The sequence below is a fragment of the Sorex araneus genome, chromosome 1 (genome assembly GCF_027595985.1).
Source record: "Sorex araneus isolate mSorAra2 chromosome 1, mSorAra2.pri, whole genome shotgun sequence".
NCBI lineage: Eukaryota > Metazoa > Chordata > Mammalia > Eulipotyphla > Soricidae > Sorex > Sorex araneus.
In genome coordinates this window covers 365660921-365686380 of record NC_073302.1, presented here as the reverse complement: position 1 = coordinate 365686380, position 25460 = coordinate 365660921, and the positions used below count along the sequence as shown (strand labels likewise).

Sequence of the window (25460 nt, the reverse complement as noted above, 5' to 3'; positions counted from 1 at the left end):
ACTTCAAATAAGCAGCCCGTAGGGGCTCACCGACTTCAGAATGAGGAAACAGGCACAACTGTCTTCCCATCTAGCTGACAGATGTGGCCTCAGCCAGGCAGGCGGGACCACAAGCATGCCGGAGGAGAGGCATTCTAGGTAAAATGCTTTCTTGGTCAGCGTGCCCATTTTGTACAGCGGTCACTGTAGGTGTCCAGTGTCGCCAACACTGCCATTTGCAGAGCAGGGTCAGCCTGGGTGTGGGGGTCCCAGAGTTGGGCAACCCGAAGGAAGAGGCCTGGATGGAAGAGTCAGCGCAGGGCTTAGGCACTTGCTTCGCAGGCAACCAACCCTGATTTGATCCCTGGCACCACGAATGGCCCCTAGAGCCCTTCCAGGAGTGATCCTTGGACATAAAACCAGGCGTAAGCCCTAAGCAGAGCTGTGACACCACCCCCACCCCCAATAAACAAAAACAACAACAAATTTAATGAAGAAGATTCTGAAGTAGAATGTCTGGATGACACTGTGTGCGTGTGCGTGTGTGTGTGTGTGTGTGTGTGTGTGTGTGTGTGCGCGCGCGCGTGCTTGTGTGTGTGATATATGAGACCACAAGGCCACATGACAGAGAAGAGTATACAGGAGGTTGTGTCTGGAGGAGGGGCCATAGAGGAGTCATGGAAACTAAGAATAAAGAACAAATGAGGTAAAATGCCCATTTACTGCTTAGAGAGTTAGAGTAGAAAAGAAACTCAAAGCATTCAAACAGCCACTCTGGGGCCTAGAGGTGCTCACTGGCCAAGCGCGGGCCTTGTCCTTGGTGGGCTCTGCCTTCCTTCCCCAGCACCCTCTCCCTACCCAGGGGGCCAAAGCACGACTGGGAAATGAACACAGGGCAACGCCTCCTATGTTCTCCCTGCCCAAAGAATCCACCAGCTCGTTTCCTCCCCTAGGCTCATTTTCAAGCTGAACAAACACTTCTGGTGTCTTCACTGGGTTTTACTGGTTTGTTTTGCTTTTGGGGCTGCACCCAGCAGTGTTCAGCTTATTCCTGGCTCTGCATTCAAGGCTCACTCTTGGCAAGGCTCAGGGGACCTTCTGGGGGGCTGAAAATAGAACCCTGGTAGGCCACATGCAAGGCAAGCACCCTGCCCGCTGTACTATCACTCCAGCCCCTGCTGTCTTCACTTGGTGACAGAACTTTGTGTGGTGAACCAGCCACTTGTCACACCTCACCCCATCCTCCAAGGCTACCCACCATGATGCCTGCATGGGGAGGGGGAAGACAAGCCCTCATGCAAATGAGAAAGTAGCCTGGAGAAAAGAAAAGACAGTGGGTTTGGAGGAGTTCGCCTCATTTCAAATCCCCAGAGCACATTAGAAATTTACCAAAGAGGTTTTTTTTTTTTTTAATCTCTGCCAGAACTAGATGATCCAATAAGCACTTTATTCCTCAGAACTCTTTCATTATGGGGATATTATGATTGACATCCCCCACCCCAATAGCCTCTCACCACCAAATGATGAGTCAGCCACTCAGCACAAAACATTTATTCCCACCTGGTGACTCTCAGTTCAGCCATGTGCAAGGCAAAAGCCTTACCTGCTGTGCTATGGAGCCCGGCAAGCTACCGAGAGTATCCCACCCACACAGCAGAGCCTGGCAAGCTACCCATGGCGTATTCGATATGCCAAAAACAGTAACAACAGGTCTCACATGGAGATGTTACTGGTGCCCGCTGGAGCAAATTGATGAACAACGGGATGACAGTGCTACAGCAACTCTCCAAACCATGTCCAAAGCTGACCCCATCTGATCAGAGCAGTGCTAGCCAGTAGAAAGCTAATGTAAGCCACTTACATAGTTCAATATTTTGTAGTTGCCATGCTTTAAAAGATAAAAAGAAACAGGTGAAATTAATATTTAAATTAATATTTCAAATGTATTTGTATGGGGTCAGGAATGTGACTCAGTGGTCAAATAAATACTTGCCTTGCATGGATAAGGTCCAGGTTTCAACTGCAAGCACTGTAACTCACTCTACCCAACACATATCATTCAAATATTCAGTCAATGTAAAAATTATTATTATTTTACATTCACTTTTTTTCACATTAAGTTCTCAAAATATAGTTTTTTCTTTACACGTCAAGTCCAGATCAATTTGGAATAAGCATGAAAGAAAATAGCCATGATTCCAAGGTCTAATGCTTATGAATGGTCTTTGCTCTCATAATGGATAGGGTAGGACTAGAGGGTAGAACTTTAATTCCATGTTTTAGAGCAGAGAGAAGAAAAGCAGCCTCCGCCTCCTCCCTGCACATTAATGGCCTATGTGGCCATAGGCAAATGTCTTAGAATAAGAAACTATTCTTGACCCAGACACAGAAAAGTAAGCAGAACGTGCCATTCTACAAAAGATGGGGAATGGAGTTCTCAGAAGTCTGAAGATTATGTGCCAAGGCTTGGAGTGTGAAAGGACAGATAATTCAATGAGGCCGAAGCACGAGGTGCACGGAACGAGGAAGGAGCAACAAGCCCAGAGGACAGGTTTCCTGCTCTCCCTGCTTCCATCCTCTCACTTACACAAGTGACCTCTCCAATAATAGTAGCAGCGTTGGGCCTCTTCCGTGTGGCTCCGTGGCAATATAGTGATGGGTATCTCTGTACTCTTGGGTCAAACATCGTAGGTCAGACAGGAGAATGCCTGCATACACGGACAATCCCCACTCCATAGCAGGCATGCTTAACCAACGACTGCACAAATTCCGTATCTATTTGGGTTTTTGTGGAGGTTTATTTGGGGGGTAAGGGAGGGTGAGAATGGGAGACAGCAATTCCCAAGCAGTGATCAAGAGGCTTCAAGGGTACCACCAGCCCAGCAGCTGTCGGCTGACCAGGTTGGCTGATCAATGCAAGGGCCTGAGCATGCAGTGCTGGAGAATCATCTAGCAGTGCTCGGGGGCCATCAGAGCCACACCTAGTGTGCTTGGAGGTCTCTGGGGCTGCACTCAAGCAATGTTCAGGGGACCATGTGGTGCTGGGGATTGAACTGGGGTTGGTCGGATGCCAGGCAAGTGCTTTAATCCCTGTACTATCTCTCCAGTACCCGAATTACTTTTCGGTTTTTGCATTAAAGTTTGCCATCCCTGTATTGGAACATTGTATGTCTGAAACCTGATCACAAAAGCTTGTAAAGCTTGTAACTGTATCTCACAGTGATGTACTTTTTTTTTCTTTTTGGGTCACACCCAGCGATGCTCAGGGGTCACTCCTGGCTCTGCATTCAGGAATTTCCCCTGGCCGTGCTCAGGGGATCATATGGGATGCTGGGAATCGAACCCGGGTCAGCCGCATGCAAGGCAAATGCCCTACCCACTGTGCTATCACTCCAGCCACAAACAGTGATGTACTTTTATTTTATCTTAAATTTAATTTTATTTTTATAAAGTTGCTTGCAATAATTTACATTCAATATTCCAACACCAACCCTCCACCATTATACCTTCCCACCACCATATTTTGAATTTTTCCACCCTGACACCCAAAACTTGCCCCAAAGCAGGACCTAAATAATTTATTTTGTATTGCTTGTTATGAATAATCTGTTAAAAATGATCCCAAAAATTTTCCTTCGAGGAAAGTGTTTGAAGATTGTTGTATCTCACCTTGGAGTTGTTAAGCCCTTGTATAAGAGATTCCTAACATGTTGTTAAAGGTTGAAACTTGTGTGCATATATGTGTGTGTATACATATATGTGTATATATAATATATGTGTGTATATACATATATGTGTGTATATGTGTGTGCTACTTTTGGTACATCACTGGTGTAGAGTATTAGAATTCTAAGATTTTAAGTAGGGTGATTCAGAGTTAAATTTTTAACTGGATGGTGACTTTGGGTTCAGAAGCCTCTCTGCAGAGTATTTCTCTCTTCCTCTTCCAAGGTTTATTTCTGAGTCTCTGGATCATGGCCATTAATGAGCTTACATGGCACCAGAGGCAGTCGTGGGCATGACCGCCAGAATTGAGGAAGCACAGGGAGATGGGGGAAGATTGTCCATTCCCAACTCCTTTCTAGCCTGGAGATTTCAGTCACAAATCCTGCATACCTGAGTTTTTCAGCAGATTCACTCATGGATCAGGCTCACCCGAGCCTGTGGAGAATGACCATCAACATGGCCGTGATTGAGTTCTGGAGTGTTTTGGTGGGTGGGCCTTTGTTGGGGTGAGTGGTGGGATTCAACCACTCCCCTCTGGGTTGCCCCATATGAGACAGCCTGACGCAGGGTCTGAGGCATCTCTGTGGCATGTTGCTCTCTTCCTTTTCTGAGGTTTATTTCATTTGTGGTGGTTTAATTTTAAAAATTAATTTAAGAAGAGGATTATGTAATTAAAAAATTGTGAACAAAAAAAAGTTTCCCTATCCCTAAGACAGTATATGTCATGTGCTGCTAGAGAACTAGGTTGACATAATTTCTCTAAAATTGGAGAAATAACTTGAAAATATCATCCAAGTTGCTTTCAAGTTCTCATTCTACATAAACATTTAGCACCACAAATAAGGAAATGCACCTTCAGCATTTCTTATTATTATTAAGCGGATGCATGTTTGGCAGAAAAGCAGCATAATTCATATTCCTTTCCTTGAGGGTTTTGGGGTAAATATTTTCCACTATCATTCTAACCACAAATAAAATCCAGAAATCACTAAATCCACATTTCAGAGATTATTAAAATACAACTATAAGGTAATAAGGAAGTTTTTTTTCTTGCAAAAAATTGAAAAATATGTTCAGAGAGTCAAAGTGATAAATTGGGGTCACTGGCTCTCTCCAAAACCAACCAAAGGCCAGTGTCACTGTAAGTAATGCCACACACCAGGGGCTTGGGTTTTAGTCCAGCTCCTCTTCTGACCAGCGAAATGAAGATGAAAATATAACCCATATAACCAAATATAACTCTGCCCAGAGGAGCATTAGGAAGAGCAAAAGAGATAATGGAAAGAATGTACTCAGACAGCTATCTGCTCCATCGAAGGCAGAATTATTTAGACCTTGCAAAGATGTCAACGTTTACACTACATTAAGGAATAATAGGACTTCATGTATTCAATTAATCTTTGAATTGCTTTCAATCAACTGCCATCTCTGTACACCACAACAGTTTCAAAGAATGTCTCAGCTGGAAAGGTGACAGAACCTGGAGATAATGTCACAAAGGAACTAAAATCAAATGGCCACATTTTACATCTGTAAGTCCTATCTCACTCAACTGCCTTCATTTACATGATCAATTATCCTCCCCAAAATAGCCTATAAGAAAGGATGTTTTTAAAAATCACATCAGATTTGAAATTTATTGGGTGAGTTCCGCAGTAAATCTTTTGGAAAGTGAATTATTCTTCTTAATATAGCTGTTGTGTAAATACAGATTTTTATGTCCCCAGTCTGCTTGAACTATATATATATACTTGAACTGAATGGGCCTCTGGAGTAATTTATTCCTCACGTTCAGCGAACAAACTGCTATTCTTGATACATGATTGCCTGGGAAGCAGCCGGGACTAAGAGGGGGCCCAGGCCCATGACTTGTGCGTGACTCGTGACTCCAAGAGACTCACACTCAATGCAACATTCAGACAGAGGCTTGTTCTGCTTTCAAACAAAAGGTAATCTTAGTCATCATACTTACTGATTATACTAATTCTAAGTAACAACATATTCTTACCTACAAGCTCCCAGGGGCAAGTATTTTATTTCTTATTAAGCATATAATTTACCTGCATAAAAGCACCACATGCAGTTTGAAAGTGCTACATAAACATGAATTAATAGAACAAATATTCAGAGAAAAGACACAGTAAGCACCAAAAGCTTCTGTATTCACTCTAAGGATTAAATAATATTTCTTTATTATTAACTAACGATGCATCAAATAAAAAACACAACACTCTAGGATTAAATAATATTTCTTTATTATTGACTAATGATGCATCAAATCAAAAACACAAAGGTACAGTAGCTCAATCATAGCAAACCATCACTTGGCAAACAAATGCCATGAACGGGAAAGAGTGAACAATGAAAGTGTGAACCTCATTTTATGAGGTTCTCTAAAGAATTGAGTACCAGTTTCCAGCCAGGGAAATTGAGTACCACACTGCTGTGGCTGTTGTTATTGAATTGAATCACTGTGAGATACACACACACACACACAGTTGTTCATGATTGTTTTTCAGTCATACAATGTTCCAACACCCATTCCTTCACCAGTGTACATTTTCCACCACCAATGTCCCCAGATTCCCTCCTGCCACACCACACCCCCAAAGCCTGCCTCTCTGGTGTCTGGTGACCCTCTCTCTCTCTTCTCTCTCTCTCTCTTCTCTCTCTCTCTCTCTCTCTCTCTCTCTCTCTCTCTCTCTCTCTCTCTCTCTCTCTCTCTCTCTCTCTCTCTCTCTCTCTGTGCCTTCCTTCCAAACTCCCTCCCTTCCTCCTCTTCTGGGCATTAAGGTTTGCAACACAGGTACTGAAAGGCTGTTGTATATCCCTTGATCTAATTTCAGCACTCCATTCTTGAGGCCGACACTGTTTTAAGGAAACCTGCAATGTTTGAGTCAGTTATGGAAAGGTAGGCAAGCATGATTGCTCTACAAGATAAGTTCCCCCAGCCCCACTTCTCTTCCTTTTGTGCATGTGGCCACTGCGATGCATCAGGCTGCATCTCTTACTGTGATGCTTGTCCATTCAGCTGTGGGGCTCTCTGGGCGTCACACTTTTAGCTGCCAGGCTGGCAATTGCTCACAGGGAGTGACAGTCCTTGAGTTGGGGCCCTCTTGAACATTCTAGCCGTGAAGCTCTCCAGGGGCCATAGTGCTGCTCTCACATGAATTTGCAGGGAGTCAGACTCTTGGTCACTGTTCTTGTATGTCTTTAGTTTGGGCCCTTGCTGGGGGTCCCCAAGCAGCTGCAGTGTCTGAACTCTCTGTTGGCATGTGAGGGGGTTCTTCGAAAGCAAATCTGCAGGGAGTGAGCCTGGTGCATGTGGGCAATCCTGGGAACTGCATTCCTGGCCTCACCATTGTAGGAAAAAGTGCTTTTAGCCACTGAGCCACCCCCTCCTTTAAACTCACATCACTAGGAATAGGAGGCATGGCTAGCCATGCAGGCCGCATGGGGGAGCACTAGTTTGACCAGAGACAGAGGAAGAGAGAGGAAGCCTGAGCAAGAGTTTTTATTGAGGATTCTGGGGAAGAACAGAGTAGGCAGAGGAAAGGGGCAACTAGTCTGAATAACTTGCATAGGGGACAGAGGCTGTTTCTAGTGGACTGGAGTGTTGGGGGCACAGGTTCTGAACTGATTATTAGCTTGCATTTTTGGTGGGTTTTTTTTTTGGTAGGTGGGGAAGGGTGGCTCCCAAAGGTGCTCAGGAGGCCACTCCTGTTTGATCCTTGACCAACCAACGTGGGGGCTCAATGTGAGGGCCCGAGTGTGCAACACTGCTCAGGCCCTATGGTGCCGGGGGTCACGAGAGCCGCCCCAGAGGTTGCCCAGCCTTTGAGGGCTGCACCTTACAGTGCTCCAAGAGGCCATGTGTTACCAAGGTTGAATCCACTTCTGGAACATGCTAGGCATGACCCCTTCCCAAACTGTCCAAGTGGTCAGCACTCAGAAGGCAGGCACTTACAAGTGAATTGCTGCTTCCTCTAGAGTCTTGTGAGCTCTGAGCAGGGCTCTCTTCACGGTCATCAAGACTCTGCAATGTTAGGGCATTAAATATACAGAAAAGAGATGATTAATAGACACACCAACTGTGATTCTTTGGAATTACACAGGAAATTAGAAATAAGGTCCAAATGTACATTTTATCACATCCCTCACTTCTGAAACCATGAAGATTCTGAGAAATGAGAGATAAACGAGAACCAGATGGGGCTAGAGCAATAGTACAGTGGGTAGGGAGAGCACCTGCCTTGAATGCAGCTGACCTGGGTTTGATCCCCAGTTCCCTTTACGGTTACCTGACTCTGTCAGGAGTAGGCTCTGATCACTGCTAGGTGTGGCCCAAACACCACCCGAAAGACAGAAGGAAAGAGGGAAAGAAGGAAAGAAAGAAAGAAAGAAAGAAAGAAAGAAAGAAAGAAAGAAAGAAAGAAAGAAAGAAAGAAAGAAAGAAAGAAAGAAAGAAAGAAAGAAAGAAAGAAAGAAAGAAGGAAAGAAAGAAGGAAAGAAAGAAGGAAAGAAAGAAAGAAAGAAAGAAAGAAAGAAAGAAAGAAAGAAAGAAAGAAAGAAAGAAAGAAAGAAAGAAAGATGAGAACCAGAGTTAATGAAATCAAATATTACTTGCATAAGGATTTTCATTAAATTTCCCTGAAAACACTTATTTAAGTTGGTGACCCTGGAAAGTCCTCAGACTGGATTGTTTATCAATCTTATTAGTGATGTCACACATTAATTAAAGTTAGGTTCAAGCTGTGGCTGAAATTCAAAATAACAATGGCGTACCCAACACAAAAGCTTTGCCTTTTTCAGGTAAGTGAAACTGGAAACAGGTAATCCAGGGCTGTTATAACACTCTACCCACAAGACCCTCGGGAATCCAGACCATCTCAACTCTGGCTGAGCATGCCCAGATCCTTTTTGGTGCCCATGATCCAAGATGGTGGCACACATGTTCTAGGGGGCAGGACCCATGAAGGAACAACAAAGAGAGTAGAAGGTATATTCCAGCTGCCTTTCACAGATGAGTTCCAGACTTACCATAGGACACTTCAGTTTAACTTGTTAGCCAGAATTTGATTATAGAGTCATATCTAGTTGAATAAAAACCTAGAAAATGTAACTGCAATTGAGTTCTTCTAAAAATAAGAAAATCTTTATTACTCCAGAAGGACTGAGTTTCGTAGACAAAAACTGCTTCCCAGCTCTCCATTCTATATTGTGCTCCAATCTCTATCTTTGTAAACACCTTCTCTCTTATGCTCCCACCAAGACTTCTAAAAGAAGCAGGCTAGAAACTTTGCAAACCCAAAACCTGCATTTTTAAAAATAAGCCTAAGCCTCATATTTTCTTTTACTCTCCATTTCCAGGCTAAAACTAGGTTTGGCTTATCTTACCTTCTCAGATGCTCTTATATAGTGTCACCTAAAGGCCATGATCAGGAGCTGGAGTGATATTACAGCAGGTAGGGTATTTACCTTGCAAGGGGCTGACCTGTTTCAATCCTCGGCAGCAGGTAGGGCATTTGCCTTGCATGCAGCTAACCCAGTTCAATCCTTGGCATCCCACATGGTCCCCCAAGCATTACCAGTATTAATTCCTGAGTGCAAAGCCAGGAGTAACCACTGAGTGGTTACTTAACCACTGAGTTATCACTGGGTGTGATCCAAAAAGCAAAAAATAAATAAAGGCTGTGATCATAACTCTTTCTGGTCTACTATCCTCCTGACTTCTGGCTGAACATATCCATGGCCTCACACCCTATTCCAGATGAAACTCCTCTCAACAGGCAGGAGATATATTTCAAAACACTCATCTAACCACATTTCTCCCCAACTAGAGCCCCTTCAGCAAAATGTCCGAATCTACTGGCATTGCATATAGAGCCTGCCGTGAAGTTTGGCCTTATCTGCGTTTCTCAGCTTGTCCCCTGATTTCTCCACACATGAGCCCATCCTATATGGCTGGACCAGATCCACCAACCCCACAGTTCACCGACCATGTGTTTCATATGCACAGTCTCCTCTGGGTGTTCTTCTTCCTGTGCATATGTGGTTCTCCTTCACCCTTTAAGACCCAGGTGTAGAGTATCTGTCTCAGATAAGGTTCTACAACAATCCAGCTTCTATAATAGAATGCTAGAGACCTGGTGACTCATGGACACGGATATTTCTCATTGTTCTGGAGGTTGAGACATCCAGGAGCAAGGTAGATGCTGAGAGATTTGGTTTCTCTGAGTTCACTTCCCAAGTCATAGCTTCCCTCTCTCACTGTGTTCCCTCGAATGGTGGAAGGGACAGGGGGCTCTCTGGAGTACTAATGCCCCAAATGTCATCTCCCAAAGACCCCACTTCTTACTAGCACCAGTTGGAGGTTAGGTTTCAACACATGACTCCTGAAGGGGTGCAAACACTTGGACTATATAAAGGATAATCTGTGGGGAGAATTCTTTGAGTCTTCCATATGGAACTAGATGAGCACAGAGCCACCCTCTACTTGTAAATGCCCCCTGAGCCCTCAACAGAAACAACTAAATCTTTCACTGAAGGTGACACATTCTCTGGGCTCAGTATCTGGGCTCGGCGCTCCTATAGCACTTGTCACTGTATTTGTCTACACTGTGTATCTCCCTCTTCCCTTTGGTGACAGTTGTCAGGGTCTCCAGGCAGAATCTGACTATACACCATGCTCTGCATTACTGGCTAGTGGTCTGACCCCAGCCATGGCAGGTTGAGCGGGGACTGATGAGTGTGTCTATGAATACTCACTTGTGAAACAAACAAGTCAGGGTCACCAAGTCATACTAGATACTGCAAAATCAAATCACGCCCCTGGGAGAGAAAATAACTGGATCAGTTTTAATCCTGTACTTGGATTGGCCCCACCCACAAAAATGTGCCATTGCACAAACATGGTCTATGCTCTCCAATATTGAGATGGAGAGGGACAGATCCAGAACGTTCTCTCTCCAGGTAGAATATAAAATCATCATCATCATCATCATCATCATCATCATCATCATCATCATCATCATCATCATCCCGTTGATCGTTAAATTTCTTGAGTAGTCTCAGTAACGTCTCCATTCGTCCTAGCCCTGAGATTTTAGAAGTCTCTCTCTACTCGTCCTTCCCAACGATGCTGCATTGAAGGCTCTTTCAGGATCAGGGGAATGAGACCCAGCTTGTTACTGGTTTTGGCCTATGAATAATACACTATGGGGACCTTGAGAGGCTTTCCCATGTGGGCAGGAAACTCTCAGCAGCTTGCCAGTTTCTCCCAGAGGGAGAAGTAGGCTATAAGATATTGCTCTTCGCAGCAGTGCGCTTCCGGGAGCTTGCTTTTAAGTTTCTAGATGTCGGCCATTGATGGGATTCCACAGTGCCGGGGGCAGTCCCTGAGTGTGACTGCCTAGCTACTAGAAAATGGGAAATTTGGGCGGAAGAGGCCCAGTCCTGATCCGATCAGGCTTGGAAGTCTCAGCCCTGGGTCCCACACACCTGGGTTCCTCTGCCGGTACCTTCATGCATGAGGCTCGTCCGAACAAGTGGAGAGGGGACTTAAGCATGGCTGTGGCTAGACTCCGGAGGTCTTCAGCAACCGGGAGCTCTGCTCGGGGCGGGGAGGGAAGCTGGAACCCATCCCCTCCGAGGGGCCCCGGGGAAGACAGCCAGGCGTGCAGGCAAGAGACTCTCTGCCGAATATAAAATAATATACAGAAAGGGACTCACATCAAATGACCAACAGTAACAGACTTTAGTACGATTTTACCAAGTATCAGTTACAATCATCCAATACTGTCACATATTTATTATGATGTCACTCCAGTTCCCTTTCCAAAATAGCCTATAGTCTCCCTAAATTTATCTGCACAATTCCCCTGACCCCCCTTCATCTCAAGAACTTTGAAAATCTGTGGGCCTCCAGCACAAATGTATATAGATACTTATCATTATTTATAAATTTAGTCATCAAGGGTGTAATTTTGGGTAATTGTAAAAATTATACTTCAGAAATAAAAAGAAACCTCATGAGACTGGCATTAGGAAGGAAGAATGCAGGTTTAAGTATCTTAACCTTTTCATGTTCTACTACTCAAACTCCGTATTTCACATCCCAGTGCTCATGATTAATTATACAGTGAAGGCTTCAAATAACTACAAATTCACTATTGGAAAGACAAACTAAATTTGATTTTCAGTTTTCACTGGGTACAGATCAATCCCAATTGACAGTTAACATCAGATGGATTAGCAGCCCACGCTGGTCTTACTTAATCATCCTCTTCCTTTTCTCAGATCTCCAGATGCAACACAGTGACACCCTAACAAACCAGCTCTCAATGGCCTTTCAAAAGCTGCGTTTGTTGTCTATCCTTGACATACATTTACTCACAGCTTAAGGAGGCAGAAAAAAACTGAAGGCGTATTTTCCATAGCACTTCAGCTCATGGTAATAACTTCAATATAAATGTTGACTCACAAGGAAGCAGTAGCCAACTGGAACTGTCACTTAAGAAATAAAATTCAAAGCAAGACTATCTGCAGAGACCAGTTCTTTTTCTGGGCCACTGCCATGGTTTGTTTTCATCATTGGGACATGGCATATCTTTCTGATGCATGCAGAACAATCAGGAAAATACTTCTTTTCTTTTCTTTTTTCTTTTCTTTTTTTGCTCTTTGGGTCACACCAGGCAATGCACAGGAGTCACTCTTGGCTCTTACGCTCAGGAATCACTCCTGGTGGTGCTCGGGGACCATATGGGATGCTGGGAATTGAACCCAGGTCGGCCATGTGCAAGGCAAACGCCCTACCCGCTGTGCTATTGCTCCAGCCCCGAAAATAGTTCTAAAGTGCCTCTGATGGAAGGTGCTGTTGCCACCAATAAAATCGAACCTAGATCCCCAGGAGTGTCTGGGACAGACCCAAGCCCTTCCCAATCACATGATACCTCCAGTGCTTTACACAAGGCACCTTTAATGAACATCTACAGTTATGTGCACCCTGGTTTACAGAAGCCTGTGTTACTGAATTTTTAAGAAGAGACAGACGATGATTTTTAACTTTGATTACTTCTTGAAGATAACGGTCTCTTCCTGTTCTGTCCCCTAGCAAGATCTCCCCTTCTTTCATTTGATCATAGTGGTTTCCTTTTTAAAGGTTTTCCAACTTGTGGAAAACCCACAAAAAGAAACTGAGACATTAAAACACCACAGAAAAAGGGTACTCGGCTGCTAATAAATTTCACTGCCTTCTCATCTCCAACACCTTCTTCCCCTCAAAAGCAACAAGCAAATCAAGGGCCTAAGATCTGATCATCCATTTGCATCTATCAGCAAACTTTCCAGAGATGCTAAGTGGGGGTAGTGCTGAGGGAACATGTGGTGCCAGGATCAAATCTGGGGCCCCCACAGGCACCCACTCCATCCCTTTAAGCCATCTCCATGCCCCAGAAAACGAATTTTTCTTTTTATCACAAAAGTATTTTATACTGCACTTTTAAAAAGTCAAGAAGAGAGGAGATAGTACAGTGGTTAGAGGACATACTAGACCCAGATTCACTCCCTGGCATTCCCTGGTCTCCCAAACATTGCCAGCTGCAGTCCTAGAGGCCCCCACCACCTCTGGGGGCTGAGATCTGAGCAGGACTACATCCTCAGGCCCTTGTATTTATTGCCCAAGAATCTCCAGTGGGGCTCTCAGGACTTCTGAGCACTGTCTGGGAGCCCCCAAATGTCCATCAAAAGCATACAACTTAGTCATTGAAAGTTCTCCCCACCACCATTTTGACCCCATCCTAACCCACTTCAGATGACACACCCATACTCCACATGTCTATTTTAAGTGATTATGTACTAAAAAAAAAACAGAGAGGAGTCAAATAGAATCAAGCCCCATTTTTTTTTATTAATGAGTCACCATGAGGGTGCAGTTATAGAGTTTCGTGCCTGTATTACAGTTATACAATACTCGAGTACCCATCCCTCCACCAGTGCCCATTCTCCTCCATCAATGGCCCCAGGGTCCCCCCCTCTGTGACAGGGAATTCCTTATTGTTCTCGCTCTCCTTTTGGGTGTTATGGTTTGAATGGAGATACTGGTGCCTATCGTGTTCAATCTATAATCTGCTTTCAACCCGCCTCTCCCATCCTGAGTGGATCCTCCACTACACTTTAGTTGGTGTTCTCTTCTCTATCTGAGCTGCCCTTTCCCCCAGCATGTGAGTTCAGCTTCCAAGCTGTGGAGCAGGCCTCCTGGTACTTATTGCTACTATTCTTAGGTGTTACTCTCCCATTCTGTTGTTTTATATTCCACAAATGAGTGCAATTTTCCTGTGTCTGTCTCTTTCTTTCTGACTCATTTCACTTAGCATGATACTTTCCATGTTGATCCACTTATATGCAAAGTTCATGACTTCATCCTTTCTGACAGCTGCATTGTATTCTATTGTGTAGATGTACCAAAGTTTCTTTAACCAGTCATCTGTTCTTGGACATTCGGGTTTGTTTTTTTTTCCAGATTCTGGCTATTGTAAACAGTGCTGCAATGAACATACAGGTGCAGATGTCATTTCGACTGTACTTTTTTTTGTCTTTCCAGGATATATTCCCAGAAGTGGTATTGCTGAGTCAAATGGGAGCTCAATTTCTAATTTTTTGAGAAGTGACCATATTATTTTCCCAAAGGGCTGAACCAGTCGGCATTCCCACCAGCAGTGTAGGAGGGTTCCTTTCTCCCCACATCCACATCAACAGTGGTTGCTTTTGTTCTTTTGGATGTGAGCCAGTCTCTGTGGTGTGAGGTGGTATCTCATAGTTGTTTTGATCTTCAAGCCCCATTTCTTTTCCTACATTTTCTTTACTAGAAACCCTGTTTTTCCCATGGTGACTGCACACATATTCACTTCTTTCCCAACAGTGGTTTCACTGTAGGACATACCATGGCTTATTTGTCTGATCCTCCATTTGTGGACATGTTGGTTCATCCTAATTTTTAACCATAAAAATACTGGTAATGAAGCCAGTATTTCTGTGGCAACTTCAACTGCCATGAAGTTTCAGCTTTGCAAGACTGTTCCCCCCCAAGTGGCTCAGCAGACACATTAATTTGCCTTCCCAAAAGACATCCCTACCATCTATCTCATTTTTGCTAACAGAATTGATTTGGTTCAGGGTCCACATCAATTTCTCATGAGTCTGAATTAAGTCCTGATTGGTAGATGTCAAATGGTCCCATTCCTATAGGCAAGGGACCTACGGTTATTGGATATTACAGCTAACAACAACTAGATATTGCCCAATGAGAAACAGAAAAAGTAGCTGGAGACTAAGAGAATGAGAGGCTTGGAGACATTATTCTACCCATCTTGTAACCACTGCAGCTTTCACAAAGCCATGGGAAGACCTAGTCTGAAAATTAGACCAGAAAGTGAGTGAGGCAGGAAGTAGGTTGTAAAGAACCCAGATCTTTCATGAATAGCTGAGCTTTTGAGTTACCCAGCCATGGTACCTCCCTCCCTCCAGGCTTCTTGAAGGTAAAATTGGACATTTCTCCTTTCAACTAGTTGACCATAGACTGATATTACTCAGAACCAAATCAATACAAGTGAGGCTGCTGGTTGAAAGGGAACACACAGGTCTTATTCCGCATCTGTTTATTATTTTCTTTTTAGTTTTTTATTTAAAGTTTTATTTAGTCACTGTGAACAAAGTTATTGATGACTGGTTTTCAGGCATGTGATATTCAAAACTAAACCCTTTACCAGTGTCCACTTCCCTCCTATCCACCAGCCTAGTTTAACATCTTCTTTGCACAAAAGGAGAAAGTATCCAATATCCCCAATGCTTTTCCATCCATAATCAGCAGTCTTCCTGCTACATTAGTCCAAGTATATTTGAACAGTCGTCCATAAGCCTCCCCTGAGCTCTGAAGCATATGGATGGTACGGAATGGAAGAGAAACCCAGAAATCTGGCCAGACTGAAGAGAGAAAGAACTGTTTCCCAGTTATTACTTGTGCGTGCGTGTGTTATACTGCATACAAATCATGAGCATATTTGTGTTACGCTAGGCAAACAGATACTGCTACTTTATTAAAGCCGAAGATTTCAAGCTGCCCTAGATTCTGAGGGCAGACGGGAGAATTCTGGTGCACCTGAAGCCCATTCATGGAAAACAGGTCACAGGTTTTGTTCTAGAGGAATTCACCAATTTCAATTGATTGTACTTGTACTTTCCCCACAATTTAGCTTCTGGAATTAGAATCCGGGTACAGCCTTCTAAGCGGCCAGATGGGTATGATTTCATTGATATTTTCTGCCCTTGCTTAAATTTCGTCTGCTGGCCTCTTCTGAGTAGGTCTGGAAAGCCCCTGGATCATAGGGAGTTATCATTTAAGGCTACAGAGTTTCAATTTGAGGTGACAAATGACAGTGTTGGCTGCAACAATCAGAGTATATTTACTGCCACTGAAGTGCATTTAAAAATGGCAAACTTAATTTTCTCCCGTTTCACCTTAATCTCCGAGCCCCTATCAACCTCTCAGAAAGGAAGTTGTTGGCTTGGAGAGAGCAGCAGTGGCGTCTCCTTTCTAGGAAACATCTCGGCTTCCCTCTGGAGGGCTGCAACGTCAAGGCTCTGGAGGAAATGGAGACAAAGAACATGAAGGCATCCTGGGGCACGTCCAGCACCTGACTTCTCTGAAAGTTGTCCTTGGAAGGAACACACAGGGTGACAGGAGCCCCAAGACTTCTCCTCTGCACTTCAGACGCCCTCTGCACCCCTCCTCGATGCCCACAGGCGGACCTGATGGAGTGCCCCGCCAGGCCCTTGCATTGGTTCTACTTGGGTTCAGCCACGGCGCAGTGACTGCCGAGAGCCAGAGGAGAGAGAGGTCAGGGTATTAACTGCCCTGGCTGTGTCCTTGCTCAGCTGTGGGTTGTCACTGCCACACCCCTCCACTAAAGGCCACAGCTTCCCCTGGGCCGCTTTCCTGTGTCCTGGACTCTCCTGAGAGATCTGTTCTCTCACTGCACCCTGGGACCTGGTCCAGGGTTCAGCTCACCGAGGGTTCCCCATACCTTGGGTGAATACAGACGGTCCCTCACTGCCAGTGACAGTCCCACATACAAGTTCTCGACATGACCAAGGTGTGGAAATGACATCCTCTCAGTAAGGACCATGATGGGGTCCTCACCTGTGGCTGTGCACCACTTCCCACTTGTTCTTTCACTTCCAGATTGATCGGGACATCACAGGTTGGTAGTGGGGAATCTGTATTCTTCTCATGACCTACATCAGCCCCCTTCCCCCCCACACACACCTTTTTGAGGATGCTTTGTTTCCTGCTGGGCTTCTGAGTTTTCTTTCTTTTGGATTTTGGACTACACCCAGTGGTGCTCAGGCCTTACTCCTGGCTCTGTACTCAAGGGTCACTCCTGGCAGTACTGGGGACCATACACCATCCTGGGAATCAAATTTGCAAAGCAAATGCCTTAACCCCTATGCTATCTCTCCAGCCCTGGGTTCTGAGTTTTAAATAACTGTACCTTAATACATCTAGAATAAGTTTTTGAAAAAAGTATTTTTGAGGGAAAATAAGTTTTGAAAGTCTACATGCTACATAAGCACTGCTCAGTTTTGCAGGCAGCAATCCTGCCTTGCTTAGCAGAATACTAAATAATGACATGCCTTACAACTCCTCGTGTTCAATGAACCAGGGTAAAATCTACCAAATGCTGTAAAGGGTTAAAGAGCTATCTCCAGTATTACACTTCCAGATTTAACCTGGGATTAGAGCCAAGCAAGCTGAATATTTCGAAATGTCCGACACAACGCAATTTAGTGCTGATTTTATTCCCAGGGTGTGTGCCGACAGCAGGCTGCCTGCGAGGGCCCCGGAGCAGGCTGCCCTGGAAGGTCACACATGTGGACCCAGGCGCCTGGTCTTCCTGCTCTCACTCGAAGCCCACCCACACCTTTCCTGTGCACCCCTCCTCATGCTTCCCTTCTATTTCTCTAATAGCTTCAAAACTGGCTCATTCACCTCACGTCCAAACAACTCACCCTTCCTGCTGCTTCTAGAACACCTTCTCTAAAAAGCAGAGCAGATCAGACCATTTTCCCTGCTAATGATCCTTTCGTTTCTCCCCATGGCGTTCAGGGTGATATTCTTATTTTGGCTGTGCGGGCATGTCCAGTGGTGCTGTCCTTACTCCTGGTTCTGTGCTGAGGGATTACTCCTGGCAGTGCTGGGGACCATACGCAGTATCCAGAATAGAACTAGGATCAGCCACTTGCAAGGCACGTGCCTTAACCCCTATACTATCTCTCCAGCACTGGGTTCTGAGTTTTAAACATTTTGTGGATTTGCCACACAAAATCCTTTATGGGCTGCCCTGCCAAGTGACATATAAGCCTGCCACACTGTGGGGGCATTCTGGTTCTAAACACACTATACTCTGCACATTTCCATGAGTTAGTAGTTGCTGTTCCCTTAACAATAAGGCCCTTCCCTGCCTAATTCCACTTGCTCCTAATCCCGCCTTCAATATCTGGCTCATGCACCATTCACCTCTGGACTGCCCTCTTGAATGCAGTTAGTGGCAGCTGCCAGCACCAGTACAGGTCATACACCAAAACTGCTCACATCCGCTGGCTGACGCATGGGAGGAACTCACAAGTCATTGAACAAATACACTAATACAATTTACTAATATTCTGCTTCCTTTGCTTTTCTTGTACATACACACAAGGCCATTTTTTTTTAAATCGCTATTTTTCTCAGCATTCACTTCTGCCCATTGGCAGTTTCCTCAAAAAGTAAAATAATCCTCAGAACAGTATTCTAGAAACAGACTGAAGATTTGCATTGAGCTGTGCTCTAATTATCTGCAGTGCTTCTCACTTTGAACCTAGACTTTCAGGCTCTATCCTTCGCTGTGGTCAATTAGACAATTGCATGATATCAAGTCTCATTACTGTGATGATCAGATTCTGATTAAGACCACCTGGGTCTGTGGCATGCCTGGCCTCGGATTAGCTGTGTGCCTTGGTCAGGTTATTTACTGTCTCTATGCCCCGGTTTTCTTATCTGTAATTTGGGAATATCGATGGTACTAATACCAGAGTAAATGCTCTCACATATGCAAATAGCTATTGTGGCATCGAGTGTTCAACATAATACACATTTAGTGTAAAACAGCCCTTTTCTGCATTTTTCCTATCAAATGGGAAAGGAGGCCTATTTGAGGAGAAAGCAGAGTAGTACTTTAGGAGAGGCTCCTTGCTGTGGAGAAGGCACAGTCATCGTCCTACCGCCCGAGGAATGAGACACAGCTGAGACAAAGACGCTGCTTAGGATATTCTTTCCATCTCTTGCCTCCTAAGGCTACTGAGGTGCCACCACTCCTCCCACATCACACACAGCAGTGGGAGGGAGATGTTCAGCCCTTTTCTCTTCCTGCTCACAGCCTTTGTACTGGTGAGGTTTTCCTTGTCTGTAGTGATTGTTCAGTGAAAGCTTCCTGGACACACCACCCACGCAAATTAGTATATACTGAAGCCAGGGAATCAGAGAAGTTGAGCAAAACCACCATCCCCCAACTCCTACCTCCACCCCGTCCCTAAGTGTTCTCTGAAATCACATGGGGACTAGTGGTACTCCTTCAGCTCCAGGGGATCCCAAGGAATGTGTCTGTCCAACCCCAGTATTTGAAGAACATTTAAGTGCATTCTGTAATTCTTTGAAAGACACACTCAGAAGTGCAGGGCTACCAGTTATTTCACAGCTAGAAGGGGGGAGGGATAGATGTACCTCTAGGCGGTCTAGTGATGTGGTCCCCAGCTCCTGCTGGAAGTTTTCCTATCACTTCTGTATAATACTCATCAAAGTTTAAACTTGAAAAGTGCTCTTTAAAAAAAAAGTCAGACTACCAATGTTTACTGACATATGGTGTACCTATGTTTTCATTATACCTGTTTCCTCAGAAATGCTGAATATAGGGGCTGGAGCGATAGCACAGTGGGTAGGGCATTTGCTTTGCACATGGCCGACCCGGGCTCGATTCCCAGCATCCCATATGGTACCCTGAGCACTGTCAGGAATGATTCCTGAATGCAAAGCCAGGAGTAACCCCTGTGCATCACCAGGTGTTGACCCAAAAAGAAAAAAAATTTGCTGAATATAGACAGGAAAACCTGAGGTGATGGTGCCTAGTGGCCTGGTGTTGGGGCTGGGAAGAGAGAGATGTTCTAAGAGCACCCCACCTTCCCAGTGCTCTATTCACCCCGACATGTCTGATGCTTTTACTGACATGAGAATTCCACCTAAAACACATAATAGTATACCCCCACCACCCCTTATGGAAGGATCCAGGCAGTGGTGCATAGCCTTGGTGCAAATGAGGGGAACTTAAAGACAGATTTCCAGGGGGTTGCTGGGCTCTATCAAGGAGGTACTAGGCCAAATGCGTTTGGGTTCCTCTGATCCACAGTAACAGCTGATACTCAGTTGATAATCATATAGGCCACTATATGGTCAAGGCTGCTTCGGGAGAATGCCAGTAGACCCTTTCTCCTGGGTCTACTCCATCACTTTCAGCCCAGGAAAGAACCATAGCCCTCCACTAAGTCCTTTTACCCACCAAGGTCACAGCAAAGAGACAGAGCAAAAGATTTCTTGGCATAATGTCGTTCTTTAAATATAGTGTCAAACAGACACTTCATGTCAAGGACTCTAAGCCTGGGCATCTTTTCTGGGGGTGGCCCAGACCCCTCTTTGCTAGGAGAACTGCTCTCCCAGTTAACCTCTCCACCCTCCGGGGAGCTACAGGCCTCCCATTAGCTCACGGGCATACATTTAGACACCATAACAGGGGACAGCATTCTGTTTGCAAGTAAGCATATCTGACCTCTCAAATGAATAGGAAGCGGGGGTTGAGTCACTTTATTTCACTGCATGAGTCCAATTTGGCCATCTTGAGTCTAAAGGGCTGAACAACTGAAGCACAACAGCTGCTGGTGGAAAGGTGGGAGAATGATAACAGCCACATAAACAAGAGGGCAGGTCACATGTCCCTGGGAAATGCAACATCTAGGTCCTCTAGTAAGCTCTAACATCTATCAAGCATCCAAATACCACCGCCCTCCCCCACCCCCTCCCTTCTCCCCAACTGGCCCCATCCCGTGATCACACTCCCACAAGGGGCAGACAGTCAACAGTGCCAAGGAGGACAGTGCCTTTCAATTTATGTATTTAATTTGGTTTTGGGGCCACACCCATTAGTGCTCAGGGCTTACTCCTGGCTCTGTGCTCAGGGATCACTCTCACTCCTGGCAGAACTTGAGGGACGGTGAGGGGTGCAGGAATAGAACCCAGGTTGGCGAGTTCCCTCCCTACTGTACTCTCTGGAGCCAGGTCAGCAGCTTCTGTTAAAATCCAGGGCCTCCCAGAAACACCCACAGACCCCCGTAAGCCTGAAGCATCCTATGAATGATATCAAAATGAGTACTTTTCTCGACGGAATATCAGCAACATGCCACAAAAACCACTTTTTAAAATTTTTTTACTCACTACCCTACGCCCTGTGCCTGGCAGCCAGAGCTCACCATGCACATCCGTGGGATAAAGGTCCTTTTTATTACATTTGTGAGGGACGGTGGGAGGCAATTCCTTGAATCAAGCTGCTGTGGCTCAAAAGTTCACAAAGCTAAAACTTGGCGGGCAGTTGAGAATCCATCAGCAATTTTGAGGATGCCTGTCTCGAGGATGCGGTCCACAGGAAAAAGGGGTCTGGAAAAGCAAAGTAAGGGGGAGTAGAGGCGGTCCTGGCAAGGTATCTCACTGAGTGTCCCAAAGGCTGGGGCAATGCAGGAAAGGTCCCACACATTTTCTGTACAGGACGCCAGGGAAGAGTATGGGAGCCATGGAAAAGTTCAAGTCAGGAATGCGAGTCTGCCAAAGTGGCCCCTGGACTGAGTGAAGGTCAAGCCAGGCCATGAGGACGTTTTGCATTGGATGACCAAAAGGCCCAGGGTGGGACCACTTCAAGGAGCTGAGTTTGACCGTGTTTTCAGACTTTCCAATTAAGATAAAATTCGGTTCTCTATCATGATGGTAGAAGGCAGAAAATAAAACTGCGTGAAAGACTTGGGGAGTGGGGGGTGGAGGTGGGAAATACAGAACCAGGACCATGGCCATGGCACAGGATGAGAATCCAGTGTGCCCAGCCGGGATCCACTGCAGAGAGCGGGGGGGCAACCCATGGGCGCTCAATCAGCCAGATCCCACAGCTGGTGGGAGGCACAGAGAATACCCTGAAAAGCCCCTTCACAGCCCAAGTGCAAACACCCCCGCCCCGAATGTCTGTTAAAATGCTCTTCGCAAACAATGCTTCCTCGCCACTCAGAAATATTCTTATGTAGCAATAATTAAAGCGAATTGGACCTAAATCAGAAAGCGGACGGGACAGTGAGGGCCAGACCCTTCTGGAGGCTCTCATTTATCTAAGAGGGCAGCGGAATAAAAGGGCCATTATCGCAGCGTTTGCACGAACACCTTTCCTTCGTCAAGGGTAAAGAGTGTAAATTCCTGTTAGGCACTGAGCGCCGACACACCCATTAATAAACCCCTGGCTCTCCTTGCCTCGCTCAATAAGTGAAGCTGCTCTTCTAAGTACCTTTATAAATAACCTTGAAAACCCCAAAGCTCCCCCAGCCCCCACAGCCCCAAACCCAACTCCAGAGTCAGAGCAACAGAGATTTGGAGGATTTAGTTCCCTTTTAAGGGGCAACAACTTTCAAGGAGTTGGCCAAGTTCCTGGAACGGCGCTTTGGACCGCCCCCCCCCACCTTGCCCCTCCTCCACGCCAAGTCTGGGCGACGTGGCCACCCGGGGGCTACCTGCGCTGGTGTCCGGTGCCCGGGGACGTGGCGGCGGCGGGCGTGGTGACCACAGTCTGCAGAGACAAAGTTCTGTAGTGCACTGACTGCTATCATACTCAGAGTCGGAGTGTCTCAGAACTTTGCCTCAAAAGACCAAACGGGCCCGTCGTCTTCCGGCCCAGGTTTCTTCCTGCAGGTGGCCACCTCCTACCTGCCCCCAGTGAAGACAAAGAAAAAAAGTCGTTAAAAGCAATTTAGCTCAGGATGCGACCAATAAATGGAACGGGTCATTAATTATGGAAAGTTACTGCCGCAGTCAGCAGGGGCGAAATGTCCAGCAGGGGGAAAAAAAATGGGTGTTTTTTCAACAACCAGGTTCAAACGAATTCTGGTCGCAAACACGCATTTCCCCCATCCTCCCACCCCTCGCCCCGCTCCCCCTACCCCCTCGCCCACCCCAGGTTAGAGCCCTTCCCCAGCCCCACACCGCCGCCTCCTCCTCCTCCTCGGCCCTGGGCTTTCAACTTTTTTCCCAAGCAGCTAACTCATGCCATCCAACTTGTGGCAACTTTTTTCCCCTTCCCATCTGCAAAGCTGGCGGGGGATGGGGGCTGCGCGGGGCCAGCCTGGTTGCGGGAAGTCTGGGGGAGTCTGGGGGGCGTCGGGGCGGGGGGTGGTGCAGCGAACACAGGCCCCGCGGATGGGACGCCCAGAAGAGCCAGGCTCGGCGGGGCCTCCTCCGCGAGCCCCGCTTCCCCCGGCCTCAGCCACCGCTCGCTCCGCCAGCCGCCGTGGCCGGCCCCGAGCCGCGTCTCCGCGCTCCCCTCCCGCAGCCCGCTCTTCGGCACTCTCTCCGTCCCATTCGGCAGCGAGCTCGCCGCAGCCCCGGGCTTCCCCCCTGCCCCTGCACACATCCTCCAGCAGCGCCCCTCTGCTCAGCGCCCCCGCCAACCCTGCACCCCCCCCCCCAGCCCCTGCAGCCAATGCCAACCCCGACAGCCCCCTCCCCCGACATACCGCACCCGAACAGCTGTTGCACCGGTGCAACAGGTCTGGAAAAGTGTCTTTCCCAGCTTCACCCCCAAGCCCCCACCGCCCACTCTCCAGCCAGGGCCGGAGGGGCCGGGGGCTGCGCCCCGCTCCCCCAACGCCCCCCGGCCCGGGGCGCACAGGCGACGGCAAACCAAGTACCAGGCGCCCCTCGGCGCCCGCGGCGGGGGGCGGGGGTCGCACCGCGGCTCCCCGCGGCCCGGGCCCCCTCGGCGCCCGCCGGCTCCCCCCCGCGCGCTCCGCTCCGCTCCCTTCCATCTTGACTTTTGCCGACGTGGAAATTTTGGGTTTGGAGACGACCTGCGCTCTTATTGGCTGCCGGCGGGCGGGGTCGGAGGTCACGGCTGCTCTCGCTACTCCGCGCCAAGGGGAGCCGCACAGAGGCTCGTGTCAAGTCAGCAGGTTCCCTCCGCCTCCCCCGGGGTCACGTGCGCGCCGGGCCGCCCCCCGCCCCCCCCGCCACGAGCCGCCTCCTTATGCAAATCACCGGCCGCGCGGGGCGGGGCGCGCGGTTCGGGCGCGGCTCGCGGGCCGCCAGGGAGGGGCGGGGCCCCGCTCAGGTGCCACCTGGTTCGCTCCTGCCCCGCCCCCTGCGCACCCCCTCCCGCCACCCTGTCCCAGGTCTCCAGCGGCCCTCTGCCGGACCTTGTCCCTGGGCAGCCCCACTAGGCCCAAAGGAACTGCAGTTTGCAAGGTGCCCCTGAATGCCCACCTCCTCCTCCGGAGTGCCTCGAACCAGATTCGAACCCGGCCACACCCAGGTGGGGCCCCGAGCTCCGGCACTGCGGAAGAGGAGGCGACGCTGCCGGCAGGGCAAGAGGACGGGGTGGGAAGCTCGGGGAGGGCACTTTCCTCCTCTGGCTGAGAGTTCAGAGAACTAAGAGCGAGATTCCCGGTAAGAGAATTCCAGGACAAAGCACATCAAGGAATCCATCGAGGTTAAAAGTGTCCCCGCTGGACGGAGCGGTGGTCCAGGGGGTAGGGCCCTTGCCTTGCACGCTGTCGCTCAGAGTTCGATCCCCGGAACCCCATAAAGTCCCCCCGAGCCCCGCCAGGAGTTGATGCCTGAGCGCACAGTCCGGAGCACCGCCGGATGTGAACCCCAACCCTGCAAAAAAGTATCAATGGTAACTGCCTGCTTCCCACCACCCATCCCCCCAATTCAAAAAGAGAAGGAAAGGAACAAAATACTAACGCAAAGTAAAAAACACCAGTTTTGATGGTTTTCCCTCCCCCTAAAACAGCCGTCTCCGCCGCCCTAGCTTGCGTTCTGGGTCCCCGAAAGTAGAACCCGGGCCCCGCGACAGGCGACACGTCCTCCTTCCCTCCCCCCACCCCCAGATCCGGATGGAGGTGTGACTCGCGCGAGCTCCGAATTCTCCCAGAAGTCGTGGGGCACGTAAAAGGGATCGATTCTCAATGTGGTTCCCCAAGCGCGCCACGGAGGTGCTTTTCTAGAAAGAGGATCGATGCGCGGCCACGTGACCAGGATGTCCGAACCCCCGCCCCCGCCCCCTTCCCTTAGGGAAAGGAAGTAACAGCAATGCAGGGGGAAAGCCCGCAATGCAACTGCGGGCTCTTCCCGTGGCTATTGTAAGAGCTGCCAGCTTCTTCTAGGCTGGCAGACGGAAAGGAAGACGGAACGGGCTCCGTTTAAAATTATATAAAAATCTCCAGAATAGGGTTCGTTATTTTCCCCTTCGTGTAGTAAAACATCTGTATCATCTCTCCATCTCCCCCATCATAAATCTGACCAAATGATACAGAAAAAGCAAAAAAATACATTTTCATGGGAAGACTCTTACCTGTAAAATTCTTCCCTT

The 25460-nt window shown here is 47.4% G+C and overlaps 1 pseudogene; it reads right to left on the bottom strand.

Moving 5' to 3' along the window:
* LOC101542821 (transmembrane protein 11, mitochondrial-like) overlaps positions 1-23501 on the bottom strand; it is a 41115-nt pseudogene extending 17614 nt beyond the window's left edge.
* Between the last annotated feature and the right edge of the window lie 1959 nt (positions 23502-25460).